The 26,036-nt window shown below is 34.5% G+C and overlaps 1 pseudogene; it reads left to right on the top strand.

Annotated features, from left to right (window-relative positions):
- Window positions 1-19,551, top strand: part of LOC127490923 (S-adenosylmethionine decarboxylase proenzyme-like) — an 80,776-nt pseudogene extending 61,225 nt beyond the window's left edge.
- Window positions 19,552-26,036: the final 6,485 nt, after the last annotated feature.

Raw genomic sequence — 26,036 nt, forward strand, 5'->3', positions numbered from 1 at the left:
ATTTTGCTTAATGATTTATGTATCCAAAGTAAGAAACATTAATCCACTGCAGATCTCAAAATAATTTTCTGACTTTTTCCATATAGGTCAATATTCAGTTTTGCGTGTGTGTGTGTGTGTGTGTGTGTGTGTGTAGGCTTGTAATACAAGATATAGATAGAGATTCATGTTTTCCGTTTGAATAAATATTTTCTGATTTCCCATTTGCTGAAAGGGACTTCCTAATTTGCACTGAATTACTTTGGTGATTTAAAAATTAATGGGTTTATCAAGTAAATGTGAATCATTTTCTGGATAATATTATGTTCTATCTATCTAAGTAATGCTCAAATATGTAACCTACAATTGCCATTGTTAGAAAATAATTATCTCAAAATAATAACCTGATTTTCCCTCTCATTAGTGTAAAGAAAGAATAAACTGAAAGCAATCAGAATGGAAGAAACAAACAAGCAAAGCCAAAAAAAAAATTACAGCTTAGTTAATGAAGTATCACATAGGAAAATAATAGAGGAAATCTACAAAGAGCAAAGTTAGTCTTTTGAAAGAGCAAAACAGGTGGCAAAATTTTACAAAAACATTGCACCGAAAGCAAGAAGATTCAAATACTAAAATAGGAATGAAAGATTAAAAAAATGCAGATTTTAGAGAATTAAAAATAAAATAAGTAAAACTATGAACAACTGTATAACAAATTAGCATATGCAGATAATAATGATATATATTCCATAAATAAAAAAAGATCTAAAATGACTGAAAAGGAAGTTTAAAATCTGAATAAACTTTTAAAAGTAAAAGAGGAAACTAGCAATTTAAAAATTTTTCATGAAGAAAATTGCAAATCTGGTTGACTTCACTGGTGAATTTTACAAACAATTGAAAAATCAATCTAATCCTATATGAACTGTTTCAAAAAGAAGGTAATGGAGCAATTCCCAACTTATTCTGTAAAATAAGTATTAATTTGATTTAACATCAAATGCATGACAAAAAAAAACAAAATTACTGCCCAGTATTCCATTAAATGTAAAAAATACAAAAAAATTTTAAGTAATACACAAAAATTTGAAAAAGTCAACTACAACAACATATAAAAATGATTCTATATGTCATGACCAAGTGAAATCTGTTACAAGAATGCACGTTTAGTTTAGTATCCATTTCAAAAGTGTAATATATTATCATATTTATTAATAATAAGATAATAATGCAAAAAATCTCAAGATCATATCATATATCAAGAAAAATTATGTTAAAATTGAACAAGATTTCATATACACATTATCCACTAAACTTGAAAAGAATTAAACTTCCTCAACCTAAGATAGAACATCCATAAAACCCACTGTTATAATAACAACTAATGGTGAAAGATGGAAAGATTTTTTTTCACAAGAACAGAAACATGAAAAGAAAACCTGTACAAGTTATTTCTACTCAACATTGTAAATGATATTCTTAGCAGAGAAATTAGACACAAAAAATAAGTAACAGGCATTCTGGTTGCATTTGAATAAATAAAATTCTGTCTATTTGCGGGTGATAATCTAGTTTATAGAAAATCTTAAGGATTATACTTAAACATAAAACTGACAAATGAATTCAATACATTTGTAGCAAACAAGGTTAATATACAAAAATCTATTTATTTCTAAATACTACTAATAAACACCAAAAATGAAATTAAGAACGAAATAACATTAACAAGAATAAGATACTTAAGAATACACTGAACAAAAGACCAAGTCTTCTACCCTGGAAACTTTAAAACATCATTGTAAGACATTATTTACCTAAATAAATGTGAAGATATTTCACATACATGAGTGAAAACATTTCACATACATTCATTAGAAATTATAATTCCAGGCCGGCGCCTTGGTGCAGTAGATTAATCCTCCGCCTGCAGCGCCGGCATTCCATATGGGCGCCAGTTCTAGTCCCAGCTGCTCCTCTTCCAATCCAGCTCTCTGCTATGGCCTGGGAAAGCAGTAGAAGATGGCCCAAGTCCTTGGGCCCCTGCACCCGCGTGGGAGACCAGGAAGAAGCACCTGGCTTCTGGCTTCAGATGGGCACAGCTCCAGCCGTTGCGGCCATTTGGGGAGTGAACCAACAGAAGGAAGACCTTTCTCTCTGTCTCTCCCTCTCACTGTCTGTAACTCTACCTCTCAAATAAATAAATAAATAAAATCTTTAAAAAAAAGAAAAAAATAATTCCTATACTGACAACAGATTCAAGGCAATTTTTATACAAATACCAACTGAATTTTCTGAAAATATTTCAGAACCATATATCTGACAAGGTGTTCATAATGAATATGTAAAATCTGTTATAACACATCAATAAAAAAGATTTAAAAAACTTTTTTTAATTTATAAAGATTTTAATAAACAATTTTTGAATGAATATGTAGAAGTGGCTATTGAGGCCATAAAACATTTCTAGATATCCTATGTCTTTATGGGGATCTAAATTGAAACCACAAAGACGAATTAGTTCATTGAAAGCATTAGGCTCCTAAAATTAAAATAGTTGATAATAACAAGTTTTTACAAGGAGTTGAAAACTATGAAACTCCATTCCTTACTGCTTAGAAATGTTAAACATTTCTAGTGCAGCCACAGTGTAGTCTGGTAGTCCTTTAAAATGTTAAACATGTATTTTTATGTATGCTTAGCAATTCTAGGCATATGCTGAAAAGAAATGAAGAGATATATTTCCACAAAATCTGGTACATAAGTTCCATACTGAAATTATTCATAATAGCCAAAAAGTGAGGGAATTCAAATTTCTATCACTTGATGAATCATAAAACAAAATGTGATATTCCATAAAACTGGAAACCATTTAGCCTTGCAAAAGAATTGAGTACTAATATATACTACAACATGGATGATCACTGTAGATAGTCTTAAAATTGAAAGAATGCTTTTAAAAAACACCACATTTTGTATGATTCCTCTCATAAGAATTTTTCAGAATATGTAAATTTTTAGAGGTAGAAAGTAGATTACCAATTGCCAAGGGCAACTGAGGAAGGTTGGAGAGATGAGGTGTGTGTGTATATATATATATATATATATCACATATATATGTATACATATACATATATATGATTTCCTTATAGAGCAAAAAAAATTTACAGTTACATTGTGAACACAGTTGTACAATTTTGTGAATGTAAAAATAACTATGGATGTCAGATTTTAAAGGATGCATTTTATTTTATGGGGACTTTATGTTAATAGAACTGCTCCAAAAAAGATTACACTGAACCTGTCAAATGATTTGTAGAAAATTTATATCTTTGTAATATCAATTGTTTCTAGCCTTAAATATAGAGAAAACTTAATTACTTTAATCTTCTTAAATTTTATCAACAGTTTCTTTTTTTGAATATAGAGAACTTGAAATTTGTTGTTAAGCTTATTCCTAAATACTAACTTAATTTTGATGCTATTTAAAGTGGATTTTTTTCTAATTTCCTAATTTTACTTTTGTTTGCTGTTAGTATATGAAGATAACATTGATTATTGTCTAATTGCTTTCTATAACTTGATAATCTCAATTTGCCTATAAGTTTTACAATTTTAAGATACTATCAGATTTTCTGCAAAAACTGTCTCATTTAAAAATAGAGACAATTATCTAAGTTTCTACTGGCCTGTATACTTTTTAAAATTTATTCTTGATTTAATGCTTGGGAAAAAACATCCAATAAAAATCTTGACTGGAAATGGTAGATGAACATTCCCACACTATTTTCAACATTAGGACACAAGCATTTGACATTTTACTCACATGTGCAGTATTAACTGTAGAATTTTCTTAGCTAACTTTTATCAGATATAGGGCATTTATTTAATTTCCTTGCTATAATTCGTATAAAAATTAGTGTTGAATTTGATAAATGCTTTTCTGTATTTCTTGAAATAATCATGCTATTCTTTTTTATTTTAGTAAATTGTATTCTTTGATTTTTCAATTTTTTTAAAGATTTATTTTACTTTATTTGAAAGACAGAGTTAAAGAGAAAGGCAGAGACAGAGAGAGAGGTCTTCCAGCCACTGGTTCACTCCCCAGGCTGCAATGGCTGGAGCTGCACCAATCCAAAGCCAGGAGCCAGAAGACAGGAGCTTCTTCTGGGTCTCCCCCATGGATGCAGGAGCACAAGGACTTGGACCATCTTCTAACACTATCCCAGGCCACAGCAGAGAGCTGGATTGGAAGTGGAGCAGCTGGGACTAGTACCGGCGCCCATATGGGATGCCGGCGCTTCAGGCCAGGGTGTTAACCTGCTGTGCCACAGTGCTGGCCCCTGAGTTTTCAATATTTAAAAAAAATAAAATTGCATTCTTGGAGGAAAACCTACCTGACCCATAACATATCATAATTTTTGTATTTTGCTAAATTTGGTATGCTATATTCATTTAAGGATGTTCAAACTTATATTGAAGATATACAGGTTTATACTATTACTTTCTTTAACATTCTGGACATGTTAATACTGATTTTAAATTGAACTCATAAAAGAATTTGGAAGTATTCTCTCCACTTTGAAAGGATTTTCAATTTTATTTATTTCTTAAATATTTCACAATATTTAATTCATCTGAGTTGGTTTTAGGGAAATTGTTTTATTGCAAATTCATTTTTTGTAAATATAGAACATTTTAATTGTTTTAAGTTTATTTTATTTTAATTTTTAATATGGTTCAATTTAGGTCTTTGATTATATTTCCTTTCCACTTTTTTTTTTCATTTTTCCCCCTTTCCTGCTTTCCCTTGCATAGATCTTGGTATTATAGTATGTATTTTAAGTTTATCATTCAGTATTATAGTTTATATTTTACCTTATCTGATATCAAAAATCCTAACCATATTTATTTTCACTCACCGTTAGTTCATCATGCTATTTTTGTGATGCACAACATGTATACACATTGTGAAAGCCACAATACATTGTTCTGATTTTTCCTGAAAGAGTAAATTCAAGAGAAATAATTAAGTGAAGTAACATACACAATATTTTGTATTTATCCACATCTTTAGTGCCGCCAATGTTCTTACTGTTTCCTGTAGTTCACTCTCTCCTGTGTGACTTTCCTCACTATTCCGTGTTGTCCTGATATTTTTACAATAGGGAATGGAACTATTTTTCATTTATATCATTAAGACACTTTCTGTTTAACATATATCATGGGTATTAACCTTGAAAAGTTAGTACTATTTATGACATCATGGTCAAATGACTTCTTATACCTGCTTTTCCCTTTGTATACAGCATTATACAGTTCTGGTTCAATTAACTTCCCTCAGAGTTCATAACTAGGCAAGATGGAATTTATAATGCAGTTCTAAGTCAAAAATAGTTAATTTTGTTATTCTTTCATCATGTGATTTTCTTATATTTTCTTTAATTAAATGATTGTTTAAAATTGCTTATTAAATTTAGAAATGAAAATTATCTACTACTAAAAAATCTGCAGGTCTTGCTTAAGACTATTATATAATTATTAACACTTGTTTAGATCTAGTATTCTGTACAGTTGTATTCTTTATCTCACCTATTCTTGAAACTCAGTCATATATTTGACATTTTTAGTCACTTATTTTTATTTTCTATTTGAAGTGCAGCATTTTTAGTTACTTATTTTTATTTTCTATTTGAAGGGCAGAGAGACAAAAAGAGGGAGGAGGAGGAGAAGGAGGAGAGAGAGAGAGATGGAGGGGAGAGAGAGAGAGGAGAGATAAGAGAACTCTAGTTGGTTGGTTCAATCTCCAAATGCCTACAACAGCCAGGTCTGTGTTATGTCAAAGTCAACCAGGGTCTTCCAGGTGATAAATAAAGTTGAGATTATTATCAGGATGTATAGTTTATTGCCCCTTTCCTTATTTCCCCAAACTAATCTGATAATACCTCAGATTATAATAATAATGATATAGTTATAACATTAACCAATTGTTTACAAATAATTCTGTAAAATTTCAATAATAATTAAAATTTTTTCTATGGAGGGGAAATTTTAAAGTCTACATTAGTACTTCATGTACTGCCTTCCATGACAATGGTATTTTGCAATTTAGTTTGTGGTCAAATATTCAGGTAATATGATTCACTTTTTATTTAAGATAGAAATATCTCAACTGATGATCATGCTGTCATAATTAAAACTCAGGTGCCCATGTATTCAAAAAATAAGCTGTCACGTAATATGAAAGAATATTTCAAATAATTGTAGTGAAATTTAAGCATGGTAACCACTCACCTCACTATGTTGACGTACAATATTTGACATATGGAGAGAGATTAATAAAATAAAAATTTAAGACTGTAAACATAGGTATTTGGCTCATTAGAAATATCTGCAAGAATAAGAAAAAATACTAAATTCAACTACAATTATTTAGAAGCAAGTATACATCTTTACTGTTCTCATACTGAATTTATCAATGTGTTTCGACATTGGGTTGACACAGCCTTAGGCTGTTTTCTCATTTTTTCTTATAAAATAGAAACAATGCTGCAATAAAATAAGATGGCTGCTGTTTTAGTCTACATGCAAAGATAAATTACTTTAAACACTTGGATGCATTTCTTTTCTCCCCAACACACCCACACATTCCTACAATCTACCCAATGATAACTTTATTGTAAATTGAGAAGTTGAAATGTAATTGAGAGTTGTACCCTATTATGACATGTTGGCAGCAACCTTCATGAAAATTGTATTTGTTAAAAATGGCTTACTCAGACACTTAGGAATCTGAGACAAAAGTATTTTGAGTTTATAGTCTCTAACATTACTCATTTTTTCAGTAAATTCCTAATGCCCAAGAAAAACTGAAGCCAGTTGTAAAATATAGGAAGTAACTTACACTTAGAAATACATTCTGTTGTCTCCAGTCTTTCAGAAACTTTAATTTCATCAATAGTCATTTGCTTCTCTAACAATTACTCCATACTTATATAGTTGCACTCCTGCCCTCAAACTCAAAACTTACCTGTATAGAATGTGCTTGTTTGTCACCTCAAACTAGCTATGTGCAAAATTTAACTCCTCCACATCACCCACTAACATGTGTCTGCTTCACCGCTAACCCAGTTCTGTCACTGCAGAATTTCCAGATGACTTTCTAGATTTTCTGTCTAAAAAAGTTGAAATCATATAATATATTCTTCTATTTTTCAAACTTTCTTGTTCTCCATATACCTGAATCCTGTTATTTCTTTAAAGTATGCACAGCTGCTGAAATCTGTGTTTAACATGGAGTTGGTCCTCTGTATATAAAATCAAACTAAAAATGAACCATAATGAAGAACGGCATGGGAGAGGGAGAGGGAGGTGGGATGGGAGTCAGGGTGGGAGGGTGGGTATGGGGAAAAGAACCACTATATTCCTAGAGTTGTACCTATGAAAAATGCATTCTTTAAATAAAAATTTTTAAAAAATGAATTGTGTGTTCCTAAAATAAATAAATAAATAAGCCCCAATTTGATCCTTCTCTTTGTCAAGGAGAGATTTTAGGAACACAGTAACCCACTCCTTATAACTAGATAATTGCAACTGCCTAAAGTTTAGCTCCTTTTTTCTAGTTTTACCATATAAATAACTTATTTAATCTACTACTATAATAGATTATTAGAATAATGACTTTCAAAAAGAATGGAGTTCACAAAAGCTATTTTTATTATGATTTTTCGTTTATTTTTTACAGTTTGAATTAACATGAAATTCTTGTACACTTTATGAGACATAGAGAAATATTTGAGTGGATACGGACAGCATAAGCCAATCATATCAGACAATTTGTCCTTCCAATTCCTTTATTGTGGGCTATAATTATACTATGATCTGTGTAACAATGAAATCCATAATTTTCACTTGGCTGCATTTTGGTATACATTAGCACATGTCTCCCATCCTCTCACCTTTCCCAGCCCCTGTTATTCATGCTTTTAAATTTGTACTAACTATATATATATATATATATATCTAATATCGTATGTTATATATGTACATATATATACATATATGTATATTTAACTTCATTCTGTACTATTTTTTAAAATTTTATTTATTTATTTATTTATTTGGAAGGAAGGTGGAGAGAGACAGAGAGAGAGAGAAATATCTTTCATCCACTGGTTCCCTCACCAAATAGCTACAACAGCCAAGACTGAACCAGACTGAAAACAGGAACCAGCAACTCCATCAGTGTCTCCCGTGTTGTGGCTGTGCTCAAGTACTTTGACCATCTTCTGTTGCTTTCCCAGACTTATTAGTAGAGAGCTTGGTTATAAGCAGAGCAGCTGGGACTTGAATGGGAGCTTGATATGGGATGCTGGCATTGCAAGCATCAGCTTAATCTGTTGAGCTACACTAACACTGGTCCTTCACTACTTGTTTTTCTGTGTTTGGCGTATTTTACCTACAGTGACCTTCAATTCCATTCACTTTATTGCAAATGTCAGAATTTTATTCTTTTTTTTTTTTTGAGTGTCTAATACTCTATCCATTCACCATTGATTTACATTAAAGTTAAGTCCATATTTTGACTGCTTTGAACAGCACTGCCACAAACATGGGAATACAGGTACCTCTTTCATGTGCTGCTCTCATGCCCTGTGGATATATACCCAGAAACAGAGCTGGGGTTGGGTCATAAGATAAACCTATTTTCAGTTTTTGAAAACTTCCATACTGTTCTACAAAATGGCTTAGTGGGGTGGGTTACTGAGATCAACGATTTAGTGTTTCCACTTCTCAGCAACTTCATCAGCATCTGCTATTTTTGTCATTTTGATAATAGTCATTCTACCTGGAGTGAGATGATACCTCATTGTGTTGTTTACTTGAATTTCTCTGGCGCATAGAATTCTGAGCGTTTTTTTGTATTTTTGCTGGTCATTTTATTTTGTCTTCTTAAATATGTCTACTTACATTCATTGCTTATTTCTCAAATGGATTATTTTGTTGTTGAATTTTTTGAATTTACTATATTTATTAATATTCTTAATATTAATCCTTTATCAGATGTGTAGTTGCAAATATTTTCTCTCAATGTTCTTTGCCCTGTTTATTGTTTCCTTTGCTGTTAAGAAACTTCTTAGATTGATAAAATTCGACTTGTCTATTTTTGCTTTTATCTCTTTGCCTTTGAGATCTTATCCAAAAAATTACTGCCTGTGTCAGTGTCTTGAAGTTTCTCCTAATAATTCCTTTATCTTTTTAAAAGATTTATTTATTTATTTAAAAGGTAGAGTTACAGAGAGAGGGAGATACAGAGAGACAGAAAGACAGAGAGAGAGAGAGAGAAATCTTTCATCTATTGGTTCACTTCCCAAAAGACCGCAGTGACTGGGACTGGGTCAAGTCAAAACCAGGAACCTGAATCTCCATCCAGGTCTCCCTTGTGGATGGCAGGGGCCCTAGCACTAGTACCATCCTCTGCTGCTTTCCCAGACACACTGTAGCATGAAGCTGGATCAGAAGTGGAACAGCCAGGACTCAAATCAGTGTCCATATCAGACTCCGATTTTATAGGTAGCAGCTTAATGCAGAGTATCAGTGTCAGCCCCTTCTAGTAGCTGCAGAGTTTCTGATTTTATGTTTAGATACTTGATTACTTTTTAGTTGATTTTTATATGGGCTGAGAACTAGGACTACTGTTTCAAACTTCTACATGTGAAAAATTAGTTTTTATAATTCTTGAATATATTTCTATTCTTGCATATTTTAGGAAGACAAATATTTTTCATCAAGACTTTAGTTATTTGCAAAGGATCTAGTGTTTACCCCATTATGATAGCCCTGTTTTAAAACACTAGTTAGGAGTGGATGTTTGCCCCCATTGTTAAGACACTGCTTTGAATATCCATATTTCATAACAAACTAACTGGATTTGAGTTTCAGCTCCACACCCAATCCCAGCTTCCTACTAATGCGCACAGTAGGTGATGGCACAAACACTTGAGTCTAGTTGTTGAATTCCTGGATCCTTCATTCAGTTTGGCATAGCCCTAATTGTTGTAGCTATTTGGAGAATGAATCAGTGGATAGGAGATAACTTGGATTCTTCTCGTTTTCTCTTCTCTGTTAAAATAGTTTTTCTGTGTTCTGTTATGAATAAACATGATATTGCAATGTTTTCCAGTATTAAAAGTTTTCAGTAATACATGAAATTGACATTTCTTTGAATTGCTTTAGTTTTCTTTTGAGAGATTATAATTTTAATTATATTAATTTATATTGTTCTATATTCTGTATCTGATGCTATAACTGAAATCCATTAAAATGTTTAAATATTTAAAATATTTAAATTGAATTTTTCTGTATTTCACATTTATTAATAAATTACTCATATTATTTATTTTTCTAATTGATTATTTTCTGAGATGACATTTTAAAAAATTTCTAATTCTCTTTTGTTATTTCTTTTTTTTTTAACTTTTATAATGAATATAAATTTCCAAAGTACAGCTTATGGATTACAATGGCTTTCCCCCCATAACGTCCCTCCCACCCACAACCCTCCCCTTTCCCGCCCCCTCTCCCATTCCATTCACATCAAGATTCATTTTCAATTCTCTTTATATACAGAAGATCAGTTTAGCATACATTAAGTAAAGGTTTCAACAGTTTGCACCCACATAGAAACACAAAGTGAAAAATACTGTTTGAGTACTAGTTATAGCATTAAATCACAATGTACAGCACATTAAGGACGGAGATCCTACATGAGGAGTAAGTGCACAGTGACTCCTGTTGTTGACTTAACAAATTGACATTCTTGTTTATGGCATCAGTAATCACCCTAGGCTCTTGTCATGACTTGCCAAGGCTATGGAAGCCTTTTGAGTTCACCGACTCTGATCATATTTAGACAAGGCCATGGTCAAAGTGGAAGTTCTCTCCTCCCTTCAGAGAAAGGTACCTCCTTCTTTGATGACCCATTCTTTCCACTGGGATCTCACTTGCAGAGATCTTATATTTAGTTTTTTTTTTTTTTTTTTTTTTTTTTTTTGCCAAAGTGTCTTGGCTTTCCATGCCTGAAATACTCTCATAGGCTTTTCAGCCATATCCAAATGCCTTAAGGGCTGATTCTGAGGCCAGAGTGCTGTTTAGGACATCCACCATTCTATGACTCTGCTGTGTATCTCGCTTCCCATGTTGGATCGTTCTCTCCCTTTTTTATTCTATCAGCTAGTATTTGCAGACACTAGCCTTGTTTATGTAATCCCTTTGACTCTTAGTCCTATCATTATGATCAATTTTGAACAGAAATTGATCACTGGGACTAGTGAAATGGCATTGGTACATGCCACCTCGATGGGATTCTATTGGAATCCCCTGGTATGTTTCTAACTCTACCGTTTGAGGTAAGTCAGCTTGAGCATGTGCCGAATTGCACATCTCTTCCCTCTCTTATTCCCACTCTTATATTTAACAGCGATCACTTTTCAGTTAAGTTTCAGCACTTAAGAAGAATTGTGTATTGATTACAGTATTCAACCAAAAGTATTAAGTAGAACAAACAAAAAAAGTACTAAGAGGGATAACGTTTTAAATTGTTCATCAACAGTTAGGGCAAGGGCTGATCAAGTCATCGTTTCTCATAGTGTTCATTTCACTTTAACAGGTTTCCTTTTTGGTGCTCGGATAGTTGTCACTGATCAGGGAGAACATATGATATTTGTCCTTTTGGGACTGGCTTATTTCACTCAGCATAATGTTTTCCAGATTCCTAACAGGGATCACTTTTCAGTTAAAATATAAACACCTAAGAATAATTGTGTGTTAATTACAGAGTTCAACCAATGGTACTAGAACAAAACAAAACAATACTAAAATGGATACAGTATTACATTGTACTTCAACAGTCAGGACAAGAGCTGATCAAGTCACTGTTTCTCATAGTGTCCATTTCACTTCAATACGTTTCCCCTTTGGTGCTCAGTTAGTTGTTGCCGATCAGGGAGAACATATGATATTTGTCCCTTTGGGACTGGCTTAATTCACTCAGCATAATGTTTTCCAGATTCATCTATCTTGTTGTAAAATGACCGGGTTTCATTGTTTTTGACTGCTGTATAGTATTCTATAGAGTACATGTCCCATAGTTTCTTTATCCAGTCTACTGTTGATAGGCATTTGGGTTGGTTCCAGGTCTTAGCTATTGTGAATTGAGCTGCAATACACATTAAGGTGCAGACAGCTTTTTTGCTTGCCAATTTAATTTCCTTTGGTAAATTCCAAGGAGTGGGATAGCTGGGTTGTATGGTAGGGTTATATTCAGGTTTCTGAGGAATCTCCAGACTGACTTCCACAGTGGCTTAACCAGTTTGCATTCCCACCAACAGTGGGTTAGTGTCCCTTTTTCCCCACATCCTCTCCAGCATCTATTGTTGGTAGATTTCTGAATGTGAGCCATTCTAACCTGGGTGAGGTGAAACCTCACTGTATTTTTGATTTGCATTTCCCTGATTGTTAGTGATCTTGAACTTTTTTTCATGTGTCTGTTGGCCATGTGGATTTCCTCTTTTGAAAAATGTCTATTGAGGTCCTTGGCCCATCTCTTAAGTGGGTTGTTTGTTTTGTTTTTGTGGAGTTTCTTGATTTCTTTGTAGATTCTGGTTATCAACCCTTTATCTGTTGCATAGTTTGCACATATTTTTTCCCATTCTGTCGGTTGTCTCTTCACTTTCCTGACTGTATCTTTTGAGGTGCAGAACCTTCTCAATTTGATGCAATCCCAATAGTTAATTTTGGCTTTGACTGCCTGTGCTTCTGGGGTCTTTTCCAAGAAGTCATTGCCAGTACCTATATCTTGTAGGGTTTCTCCAATGTTCTCTAAGAATTTGAGGGTGTCAGGTCATAGATTTAAGTCTTTAATCCATGTTGAGTGGATTTTTGTGTAAAGTGAAAGGTAGTGGTCTTGCTTCATGATTCTGCATGTGGAAATCCAATTTTCCCAGCACCATTTATTGAATAGACTGCCCTTACTCCAGGGATTGGTTTTGGATCCTTGATCAATTAGAAGTTGGCTGTAGATGTTTGGATTGATTTCTGGTGTTTCTATTCTGTTCCATTGGTCTATCCATCTGTTTCTGTACCAGTACCATGCTGTTTTGATAACAACTGCCCTGTAGTATGTCCTGAAATCTGGTATTGTGATGCCTCCGGCTTTGTTTTTGTTGTACAAGATTGTTTTAGCTATTTGAGGTCTCCTGGTCTCCATATGAATTTCAGCATCATTTTTTCCAGATCTGAGAAGAAGGTCTTTGGTATCCTGATTGGAATTGCATTGAATCTATACATTTCTTTTGGGAGAATGGACATTTTGATGATATTGATTCTTCCAATCCATGAGCATGGAAGATTTTTCCATTTCTTGGTATCCTCTTCTATTTCTTTCTTTAAGGTTTTGTAATTTTCATCGTAGAGATCCTTAACGTCCTTGGTTAAGTTTATTCCAAGGTATTTGATTGTTTTTGTAGCTATTTTGAATGGGATTGATCTTAGCAGTTCTTTCTCAGCCATGGCATTGCCTGTGTATACAAAGGCTGTTAATTTTTGTGCATTGATTTTATATCCTGCTACTTTTTTTGAATATGTTTCAAGCTCACTTCTTACTCTTTTCATGATTTAAGCTGTTCTTTCAGACTTTCAATTATTTTTGTATTAATTTAGGCTCAATTTGAAATAGCACATTATATTTTAAAATTTGTTTTATATGCATATTCTACTACATCTTTATTTTATTAATTTTTTATTTTGTTCTGTATCATTTTCTTTATAGTTATTTCTACAATATTCAATAATAATTATCTAATGACTCATTTTTAAGTGAGATTATTGTTTCTGTATTTTTTAGAAACTAATTATGGACCACCTTATAAGAATTCCACCACTCTTGACAGAACTTTATTCTTCTATTATTTTTATAAAATTAGGTATGCTCCCATACTTTATGAGATATCTCTCCTCTGAACTACTTTACTGTCTGTCCTGTGTCTCTGTCATGATTCTTTCCATATTTCTAATACTTCTTCCTCATTACAGGATCTTATCTTACATGTAAGTTTTGACTTCTTGGGTTTTATGACCCATAGTCATATCATAATCACATCCTATACCATTATATACATTGTATATGCAATTATATTTTTCAGGATGAATGAAGTAGGGGACTAAGGCAAGTGTTAATACTCATAAGAGTCAAATGCACAACTTCCTTCAAATGATATTGTCTTCAACAACCTTTTCTCAAAGCCTCTCAAGTTTATGATTGGCTTTATTGACAGCTTATATTATTCTATTCATTACATATTTCTAAAAGTACACTCTGATGCTGACTCAACAAAAATCTAGTATTACATGATATTTGTATAACTGGAAATTTACATTTAACAAATTGCCATTATATCAGGAATTTAACATCTTTTCTGATACAAACTTCATTTTTACCTCTTGTGATCTGTTTATGTAAGGCAGATATCATGTTAATTTCAGCTTGCCTTTATAAAATATAATACATTCCTATTTATACATTGTAAGCTTGAGCTATTAAATTCATTGCAAAGATACCACATTTATTGTAAGTTTTATAATCCACTTTGAACAATTATTGGTCATTAATGCAAATTTTCCCTGCCTCACCCTTGACAGTGTGTATTCTACTTTTAAAAGAGCAGCAGAGTGATCTTTCAAAACGGTAAATCAACAGACTGTGCTGCTCTTTTGCTCCAAAATATTCAGTAGCTTCAACTTTCACCCGGAGTACAAATAAAATTCCTCTCTACCTCTCTAATTGTCCTAGAACATCCAACCTTCCATCTTCTCTCTAATCTTATCTCCCACGCCCTCATTCTGCCAGCAGGGCCAGCTTCATTGGTATGCAACCATCTTTAAATATGTACTATTTTTAGTATTTTATGTCAAATGCATAATCTGTCCAACTGACTACTTTATCATGTCTTGAATACGCCATTCTTTAAAATCTTTACATTAGTACTATTTTCTAGAATGCTGTTCTGTTCTCCTAGAAAATTGCCTAATCATCTTGCTTAACTCTGTGAAATTTTTGTTCAAATGTCCAATGTAATTGGACACCCTGTTAAAATCTAGAGCCATTCTCATAAGATTAGCCGCTTAGAATTTCAGATTCCTTCTTATCCTGCTTTATATTTTGACTCTATAACCTTTACTGCCTTATAATTTACATACTTATTATAGGTTGGGTTCTGTGGATAGATAGGTAGGTAGGTAGATAGATAGATCGATAGATAGATATCTCCCACACACACATACACACATATATTTCCATTTGCTTGTCTGCAGAACACACCAAGGCAGGGGTCTTTACATTTCTTGCTGATATATTTCAACTATATACACAATGTATGATATGAGTTGAATCTCACTAAATCTCCGTTGGCTAAATGAATCAATTCAGCCCACTAAATTAGCATTTAGCATTTGTAGCCCACTCATTTAAGGGTATGTCAAAAAGCTTGTTAAAAAGCGAATTAAAAATTTAGTTTATTTGTTACAATGATTTTCTTAAATCTGTACTTTTTCATAATTGCATTGAACTTTTATTCACAGAGTGACATAGAGAAAGGGAGAAACAGATGCAAAGATAGATAGAAACTGAGATTTCCCATGCCCTGATACTCTTTTTTTAATAGAAACTTTAAAATATATAAATTTCAAAAGTACAACTTTTGGATTATAGTGGTTCTTCCCCCCATAACCACCCTCCCACCCGCAAACGATCCCATCTCCTACTCCCTCTCCCGTCCCATTCTTCATTAAGATTCATTTTTAATTATCTTTATATACAGAAGATAACTTAGTATATACCAAATAAAGATTCCAACAGTTTGCACCCACACAGAAACACAAAGTATAAAGTACTGTTTGTAGACTAGTTTTACCTTAATTTTCATGGTACAACATATTAAGGATAGAGGTCCTGCATGGGGAGCAAGTGCACAGTGACTCCTATTGTTGATTTACCAATTGACACTCTTATTTACAACGTCAGTAATCACTCGAGGCTTTTGTCATGAGCTGCCAAGGCTATGGAAGCCTGTTGGGTCCACTAATTCTGACATTATTTAGACAAGTCCATAGTCAAAGTGGAAGTTCTCTCCTCCCTTCAGAGAAAGGTACCTCCTTCTTTGATGGCCCCTTCTTTCTCCACCAGGATCTCACTCACAGAGATCTTTCATTTAGGTCATTTTTTTGCCACAGTGTCTTGGCTTTCCATGCCTGAGAAACTCTCATGGGCTTCTTAGCCAGATCTGAATGCCTTTAGGGCTGATTCTGAGGCCAGAGTGCTGTTTAGGGCATTCAACATGCTATGAGTCTGCTGTGTATCCCACTTCCCATGTTGGACCATTCTCTTATTTTTAGTTATATCAATTATGATTAGCAGACATTGGTCTTATTTATGTGATCCCTTTGACACTTAATCCTATTTTTATGACAAATTATGAAATTAAACTGATCACTTTAACTAGTAAGTTGACATTGGTACCTGTCAACTTAATGGGATTTGGAGTCCCATGGCAAGTTTTTAGCTTTACCTTTAGGGGTAAGTCTGAGGGAGCATGTGCTGAACTGTACATTTCCTCCCTCTCTTATTTCCACTCTTATTTTTAACAGGGAACAATTTTAATTGGATTTAAACACTTAAGAATAAATTTGTGTTAATTAAAGAGTTCAAGCAATGGTATTAAGTAGAAAAAGAAAATACTAAAAAGAATAAAATAGTAAGCTGTTCCTCAACAGTCAAGACTGATCAAGTTATTTCTTCTCATTCTTCTCATAGTGTCAGTTTCACTTCTACAGGTTTCCTTTTAGGTGTTCAGTTAGTTGTCACTCTTAGATGGCTGCAACACAGCCAGGTCTGGGCCTGACCAAAGTTGGGAGCCAGAAACTCCATCTTGGCTTCCCACATGAGTGACAGAGGCCCAAACACACAAAGGCCATCTTCTGCTGCCATTCCAGGAGTGTTAACAGGAAGCTGGATCAGAAGCAGAGTAGCTGGGACTTCCACACTCCAATATAGAATGCTGACATTCCAAGTGGCAGCTTAACCTGCCACGCCACAGTGTTGGCCCACTGTAATATCAGTGTCACAAGGACCAATGAAGTACACAATATATAACAAAATACTTATTTTACATGTAATGTTAGAAAATTTCACCAAAATGTATGTTCCTATTTAATACATGGTTATTATATGTCTGTTCAAAGTGTTACATTGATTAAATTATATAGTATTCATAAAACTTTATGAGGGAGTGCTATTTTTATCTCTAGAAAGTAACTAATTTCTCGATATTCAACAGAATTATAGAGCCAGAAAACAGTGCCTAGTTTGACTCCATAGATGTCCTTTGTAAACCTTTATATTGTAGCTGCCTCTTACATCATGAATACACAAGTGAAGGTCTCAAGAAGAGGTGATTTTTTTCATATTGGTATATAAGAGATAATATGGCTTTAAAAGGTCAAATTAAAAAGAAGTATATAAATATGCAGTATCATGGATTCAGATTAATAAATGTCATGAAAATGTTTCTCAAGAAACATAATATGGAGATAAAAGAGGAAGTCTTTACTATATTTTATTTTCTTTTCCTGTGCTTATCTCTAAGATGATATGGTATATCATGTCCTTATCTCTGTCTGCTTACCAAAAGAATAAAAGAATTGTCAATTGTCTGTAATCCATGGGAAATATATAATAATGGATAAGATCTTCCTGACTAATCTGAGTTGGGAAAAAGAGACAATTGATAATTGAAATTTGAAAATTAACACAAACTTTACATGTAACCCATGGCTCCATGTTCATTAAAAAATACAGTTTTCAGCGTATGCAATGTAGCCTGAGACATTTAACCTGTGCTGTCTCCATTCTCCTTTATGGGGAAGCGACAGACTACAAGAGACTGAGCTGGTTCACTTCTTCTACTACCAGACTCAATGTTCAACTTCACTCCTTCCCCACCCTTCTCCATCCACAAAAAAAAAAAAAGGAAATTATATTAATATTTTTGCTTTAAAAGTTAATATAAAATATGGCAAAAGCAAAGAAGGAACATGAACTTTTTAAAAAAAATATTGATTAATTTATTTGAAAGAGTTACACGGAGAGAGGAGAGGCAGAGAGAGAGAGAGAAAGAGAGAGAGAGGTCTTCCATCTACTGATTCACTCCCCAATTGGCCACTCTGGCTGGAGTTGCGCAGATTTGAAGCCAGGAGCTAGGAGCTTCCTCTGGGACTCCCACGTGAGTGCAGGGGCCCAAGGACTTGGGCCATCTTCTACTGCTTTCCCAGGCCATAGCAGAGAGCTGGATTAGAAGTGGAGCAGCCTTGTCTTGAATTGGCGGCCATATGGGATGCTGGCACTGCAGACAGCAGCTTTACCTGCTATACCACAGTGCCAGCCCTGGAACATGAACTTTTGAGCTTGGGTAGAATAATCAGTAACAGCAGTGTCATGGGAGGGAGAAGAGATTTAATTGAGTTGATTTTCTGTAATTATTATTCACTAGTCTCATAATTTTAGAAAATGCATAGTTTTTGAAGGGACAGAGACACTGCTAGGGGTTTGCTTCTCCCACCAGCAAACAGATGCAAATGATGGATCTGGGATTCTTCACATTTTCACAAGCTCTGAGTGAGACACATTTGAAGGATGCACTATGTTTGACATTAAGTGTGATGAAAAACTGAATAGCAGTATGCTTATGTACTTAGTGACTGTAGCATGTTTGTCTCCAAGAGATTTCATTTTGAATACATGTGGTGTTATACTCTTGCCAAAAGCATTGGTTCCCCCTGTTGAAGTTCCCAGGAATTACTCCAGGTTTGTATTAGTGGAAAACTTCCTTTGTTTCTGTAAGAATTTCATAAAGCCTTCCCATCCAAAGTACACAGTGCAATTTACAGGAAGAAATAAGGTCCCTTAATGCAATTTTCCCAAAAATAAACAGCACACCTTATGGGACATAATGAATTCTGTGCTGATATTTGTGTACTCTGAATTTACCAGAGTCAGGTGATCACTTAGCCAGATCAAACCCTGGAAATTCTGAGTAGTGGGCCTGCACCAGCAGTTAGGGGCCAGCTCTACAAGAAAGATGGTGTTAGTGCCAAGGATGTCAAGTGTGAACGTGGAATTTGTGACCCGATATTGGGAGCTTTCATTGATGTCAAACTGTTCAGTCATTGTGCATATTTGGTAAGTGGAATGATTTCAGATAGAACTTATTAAATTACTCACATCATTCTAGAATCAAACTTTTAGTATGGCAGCTTTGAAACTAACTTGGGTCAGACTTCCTAAGTTGACAATATCTGGAAAGTTGTGGAAGTCTTCAAGCCAAGAAAATTTCCATGTTTGTTCATCAGAGTTCTAAATTTCACAAAGTGATTTTTTCACTCTTGAAGATTGAAGGTTTTAAACATCTTGACTGCCAGACTCCTATGTTCAATGATTACATTTTTTGTCACCAATATTTCTAAGCAGCAGCCTTAACAGCAGAGTTGGCTGAGAACATAAAGAAAAAACTCAAAAAGAGAGCACACAGAGAAGATGGTGCATGCTTTGTAGCTACTGATACCGAGAGCCATGCTTTCCATAACAACACCCTGCAGTTGTTGAAAGCCCTAGATGTAATGATAGTATGATCATTTTGAATTGTGTGTATTATTATATCAAGGAGTTAGATATCTTGTATGAATTCTGTCTTCTGTGTTCAGGCATTCTATGTCTCTCTTGCTGTGACATTGAAGGGAATGTAGAAAAAAAAAGTCTTTTACTATATGAAACTGAATGACATGTGTGACAACAATCCAATTTGGTTTACGAATAGTTTGAGATTTCTACAGGTATTGACCAAAATTCGACCCAGACAAAGCTTTCACCTTCATGAGTGTTGGCCGTAGACTGAGCATTCTGGGACTTTTCTATGCTCTAGCTGTCCTGATTTGACAATCAGTTACCTTCAGTTTCTAGAATGTATTCTCTACTGTTTCCACTTCATACAGGTGTTTCTTTTGCAACAGTAATTATTTCCCCCCTAAAGTGGATTCCTCTAAGAAAGTAATTGCAGTTGCTCCTTTAGCATATGACTATTTTAACATTATTGCTTTTTGCATTTGTACTTATTTTATTATTTCTGTCCCAAGTCCCTCCAAATAAAGCAATACAGTATCAAGCAAAACGAAAGCAACAAAAGAAATGCCATTTCCTAGAGTAAAAAGTGTTAGCATAAAGTAGGAATGCATGAGTATTTGTTAGAATTATTAATAAAGAGAATCGTTTAAACTTTGTTATAAATGAGGTTTAAAATACAACTTAATTTCAAGACATATTTCACTTTAATTTCTCACTTCTTGTGTATTTCTGCTGTGCATTACCAAATACTTAATTGTAATTTGGTCTCATGCTTTCTTTACATTTAGAGACTTTTTCTACTAGTTTACGCTTGTGAAAATATTTAAGTGATACTTCAGTGTAAAATTACAAGAAAAACCACTCTGTATACTCTGTTTCAGCAGACTTCATCTGTAACTCTGGAGGCCTGTGCAAACTGATAGTTTAAGTAGTAGAGGAAAGATGCAAAATGAAATTCTATCAAGAGCTCACATTTCCAAATCAGATTGCTGACAGAAGCATTCTCCCATTTCCTAGAGACCAAGAAATGTCCCAGTTTACTGAAAAAATGTCTGACATTCACGAGAGTGTTAGAGACTGATTCCAAAGCAAGCAATCTGAATTCACAGCTGTTTGATAGTCGGTATCTGATTGGTCTTAAGCTGAAAGCTACTTGAAATCTAAATTGAACATGCTCTCATGTACTTGAATAAATCCAGATTTTACACTGAAGAACAAATCAAGTAGAGATTCAAATTATAAACAGAATCAGAAAAAATGATTCAGTTTTTGGTGATATCAAGATTTAAGGCTGGTGCTGTGGCTCAATAGGCTAATCATCCTCCTGTGGCGCCAGCACACGGGGTTCTAGTCCCGGTTGTGGCGCCAGATTCTGTCCCGGTTCCTCCTCTTCCAGGCCAGCTCTCTGGCCCGGGAGTCCAGAGGAGGATGGCCCAAATCCTTGGGCCCTGCACCCCATGGGAGACCAGGAAAAGCACCTGGCTCCTGGCTCCTGCCATCGGATCAGCGCAGTGCGCCGGCCGCGGCAGCCATTGGAGGGTGAACCAACGGCAAAGGAAGACCTTTCTCTCTGTTTCTCTCACTGTCCACTCTTCCTGTCAAAAAAAAATATTTAATACCTCCATAGAGATCAAATTAAATGTCACCTTTAAACTTCACGGCTAACTTACAGACTAGTTTAAACATTATTTGTTCTTACCATTAACAAAGCATTTATCATTAGAAAATTTATTTCATTTTACCAGATTTCAGTTATTTGATTTTAAAAATAATGATGGATAATTTTACTTCCATATGAAATTCATTAAAGATGTCATTCTAAATCTATCATAGGATAATTTTATTTTTAAAATATTCATGAAGAAAAAAGAAACATATTTATAATTTTTTTAGAAAATTACTGATGTTCATATAGATTTTTAAATATAAAATATATATTATATAACATATATAAAACCATATGTATTTGGACAGGGATGAAATGATGCAATCACCAGGGACAATCATCAATAAACCCATCAGATACATCTCCTTGCTAAAAGAAAAGAATCAAATCATTAAATATAAATTAAAAACGTGCTAGGCACCAGCATTGTGGTGAAGCAAGCTAAGCTGCCACCTGCAATGCCAGCATCCCCTATGGGCTCCAGTTCAAGACTCATCTGCTCCAGTTCCAATCCAACTCCTTGTTTATGAGTCTGGGAAAACAACAGAAGATGGACCAAGTGCATGGGCTCCTGCCACCCATGTGTAAGGCCCAGAAGAAGTTCCTGACTCCTGGCTTCAGCCTGGACAGCCCTGGCTGTTGTGGCCATTTGGGGAGTGAACCAGCCAATGAAAGATTCTCTTTGTGAGTCTCTACCACTCTCTTTGTAACTATGCCTTTCAAGTAAATATGTAAATCTTTAAAAAATGCTAAAGATTTTTAGGGAAGTGGGAAAAATCAGAAGATACATAAAGAGATAGGCATAAAAACAGAGTTGAAATTATGCTCATTTTTGCTATAGGCTTTGCTTCTAACTCTAAGATCTTTAGAAATCAACATAGCTCTATATTCCACAAGGAGTGTGGGGCCAAAGGTTTGTACTTATTTCCTGCATTGCATCCTCTGTATATTTACTACATGAATTTTGGGTAAGGCAGAGAACTTGTTAAGCACCAGGAATCCTACTTATTCTCTGAAGATACCTATAAAATACAGTATAGTTTGATTTAACCTGATTTACAATTATAGACATCTGGAAAGTGAATGGTCACGGTGAAGTACTGTGTATTGCTTTAAACAATTAACCCAGTTACAGCATGTTGTTTCAAACCAGAGCAGTTCTGCTTGGTATAAAAACTGATTCTATGATAGCAAATGAATCATATGGAATATCAACTGAATAGTGAAATCATTTCATGGTGATATCCATTATGATTTCCTGGTGAACTTAGTATGAAAGGTAGTCAACTGAGAATATCATCATTGGTTAATCATTCAACACAATAATAATTCAATAGGAGAGATAGAAAGATATTGAAGACAGAATCCACAACTAACTATAGCAATGTTTCATGATACTTTCATGATTTTTGGATGATTTTTTTCAAGATTTTCTGTTTTATAGACACTCAAGTACCTGAATGCTAGTCAGTGGATTATGACAGTTCAAGGACTGATGAAATTCCTGAATGTCGGACACAGAAGGGCTCTGGGGCCAAGATGCAGTGTGGGTTGACATTCTATGTACTCATTTATATTGTAATGAAATGGGTCCACATAATATCTAACAGACCAGGAAAAATAACTTTTTTTTAAAGAATCACATCCTTTTATCTCTTCTCATGCCCTTACCCTCTCAGGTTACTTAGCTTGTCAGGACAATAAATAGTTTCTACCACCTGCTATGCCATGCTCAGTGGGTGCTTAGTAAGGTCAGGAAACCAAACAAACAAGAACACAAGAATGAAAGAAAAAACACTTCTATAAATAAATAAGTGTTGGAAAATGGAAAGATATATATGCTATCTTCTGGTATAATTTGCAAAGTTTGCTTTATGCAACATTAATTTTATATAATATTTTAAATTGAAATAACCCATGCAAAAGATGCTATATTCAAGTAAGTACAGAAAATCTGCCTATGCCTATAGTTTATAAGGTATATTTGCACATCCAATGCGTTAACTGATGAAAAGAAGAAACTTATTTAACTTTGCTTAGCTATGTGATTCCCACATGTGTTTGATCATCAAAGGCTTGCTATCATTTAATCCCGATTAAGCAGCTGCTCAAATCAAGGTTTTGCAAAACATACTTCAGGAAAACATGGTTTGGGTTAGAGAGTAAAGTGTTGATTGTTGCCTTCCAAAATGAAAGTTAAAACAGCTAAATATATTCAAAAGATAAAGATTTTTGTATCTGCTGTCTCATGAATATATTCACTCATTTAAAAATGTAAAAATAAATCAACAGTCTGTGAGTTCATCTTAGTCAAACTGGACTATCTACCATTCTTTAGCTAGATTGTGCTTTCATACCTTACATTGAAATTTAAGAACAATAACAAGACAACAAAAGACACTATTATGTTTCTCACAACTACATATACGTACTATCAAGTAGGGTATAGCTATAACCTATTTTTCCTATCTTCTTTTTTTTTTTAAGATTTATTTACTTATTTGAAAGGCAGAGTTACAGATACGCAGAGGCAGAGAGAGAAAGAGATGGAGAGAGGTCTTCCATCCGCTGATTCACTCTCAAATAGCCATAATGGCCAGAGCTGGGCCTATCCAAAGCCAGGAGCCAATTTCCCACGTGGGTCCAGGGGCCCAACAATTTGGCCATCTTCCAATGCTTTCCCAGACCATAGCAGAGAGCTGATTCGGAAGTGGAACAGCTGGGACTCGAACTGGCACCCATATGGAATGCTGGTACTGCAGGCGGTGGCTTTACCTGCTATACCACAGTGCCAGCCACCTATCTTCTTAAAGTATACCACTATTCATGTCAGTAAGAGTGGAAGCATGGTTCACGTAGGGAGTGAGACTGACAGAGGGATTTACACTGATAAATCACCTATCTGTGGATTCAATCGGCTGACCTTACAAATAGTGTGAGAAAGTGTTTGAACACCCATGTTATTTTTTGAGAGCAGGAATTTGGAGGCTGTGTGGTCTTTAGTCAGGAACCTCAGATCTAATTTGAAATTGAAGAGAAGTGTTTACCTCAATTCTTTTTATATAAATAAAAAGAAGCAGCCTACCATGATTTCTAAACAAAGAAAAGCCTCATTTTTTTAAAGTTTTATTTATTTATTTGACAGGTAGAATTATAGACAGTGAGAGAGAGAGAGACAGAGAGAAAGGTCTTCTGTCTGCAGATTCACTCCCCAAATGACCACTACGGCCGGCACTGTGCCAATCCGAAGCCAGAAGCCAGGAGCCTCTTCCAGGTCTCCCACGTGGATGTAGGGGCCCAAGCACTTGGGCCACTGCCTACCTGGGCCACAGCAGAGAGCTGGACTGGAAGAGGAGCAACCTGGTCTAGAACCCGGCACCCATATGGGATGGTGGCGATGCAGGTGGAGGATTAACCTAGTGTGCCACGGTGCTGGCCCCCAAAAGCCTCATTTTTTAAAGATGTTTTCTTCGCTCTCATTTTCACTATGTGTTCAGTTTTTAGAAAGGTGTTCATTAACCTTGCTTTGCAATACATAGTACTAAACATCTTTTTATACCATCTTCCTCTTATTCATATAAGATACCTCTGTGTCTGGGAAAGTCTTGATAGCAATGGACAAGATTCAGTCACCATATAACAGAAGAGATAAGTAAATTAAAACAATTATAAAAAACAATTAAATGGAAATATATACAGGGTGGGAGAAGGAGTATGGATTAGAAACATTTACATTATTTCTAAAAATGATTAAAATAGGAATAATCAGAGAAAAAAGAAAACAGTATGTTGTACCAGGGGAATCATATGAACATAATCAAAGATACGAAGTGTTTTTAAGTGAGCAACTACAAAGTTGAAAAGGTCAAATATGACACAATAATCTTTTTTTAAATGATTTTATTTATTTATTTATTTGAAAGGCAGAGTTACGGGGTAGGGGGGAGTTGGGTAGGAGAGCTCTTCCATCCACTAGCCTAAATGGCTGCATTGGCTGGGGATGGGCCAGGCCACAGCCAGGAGCCAGAAGCTTCATCTGGGTCTCCCTCATGATTGCAAGGTGCCAAGCACTCAGGCCATCCTCTACTGCTTTCCCAGGTGCATTAGCAGGGAGCTGGATTGGGAGTGGAGCATACTGGACATTAACTGGCACCCATGTGAAATGCCATTGTTGCAGGTGGTAGCTTAACCCATTATACAACAATGCCAGCCCCAACACTAGATGTGTGATTGAGTTAAATGTAGTACTGTGATATAATGCTGAAAATACATAAATACAAGAGAGGAAAGTATGATGTGCTCATTGTAGGGTGTTGTCTTCTGGAAGCATTCGTTTAATGTCTAGATTGCACAGGTGGTGTAGAAATTAAAGGAAAATTCTGGCCTATAAGCACAAAATTGACAGTTTTTAGCATTGGGAGATCACTGAAAATGTGATAGAAGATTAGATAAAACATAGAGGTAATTCTAAATTCTTAATTTGAAGGGATCCGTAGGTAATATATTTAGCAAATATGAATATATAAAATGCATTATAACTAATTTTAACATCTTATTTCTACATTTATATATATATATACCTCTTAAAGTATATTTTGACTTAAGAAGCACAGTAATTTAACATAAAGAAATAATTCAAATATTGATAGAAAAAGAAAACACTTT

This window comes from Oryctolagus cuniculus, chromosome 11 (assembly GCF_964237555.1).
Source record: "Oryctolagus cuniculus chromosome 11, mOryCun1.1, whole genome shotgun sequence".
Taxonomy (NCBI): domain Eukaryota; kingdom Metazoa; phylum Chordata; class Mammalia; order Lagomorpha; family Leporidae; genus Oryctolagus; species Oryctolagus cuniculus.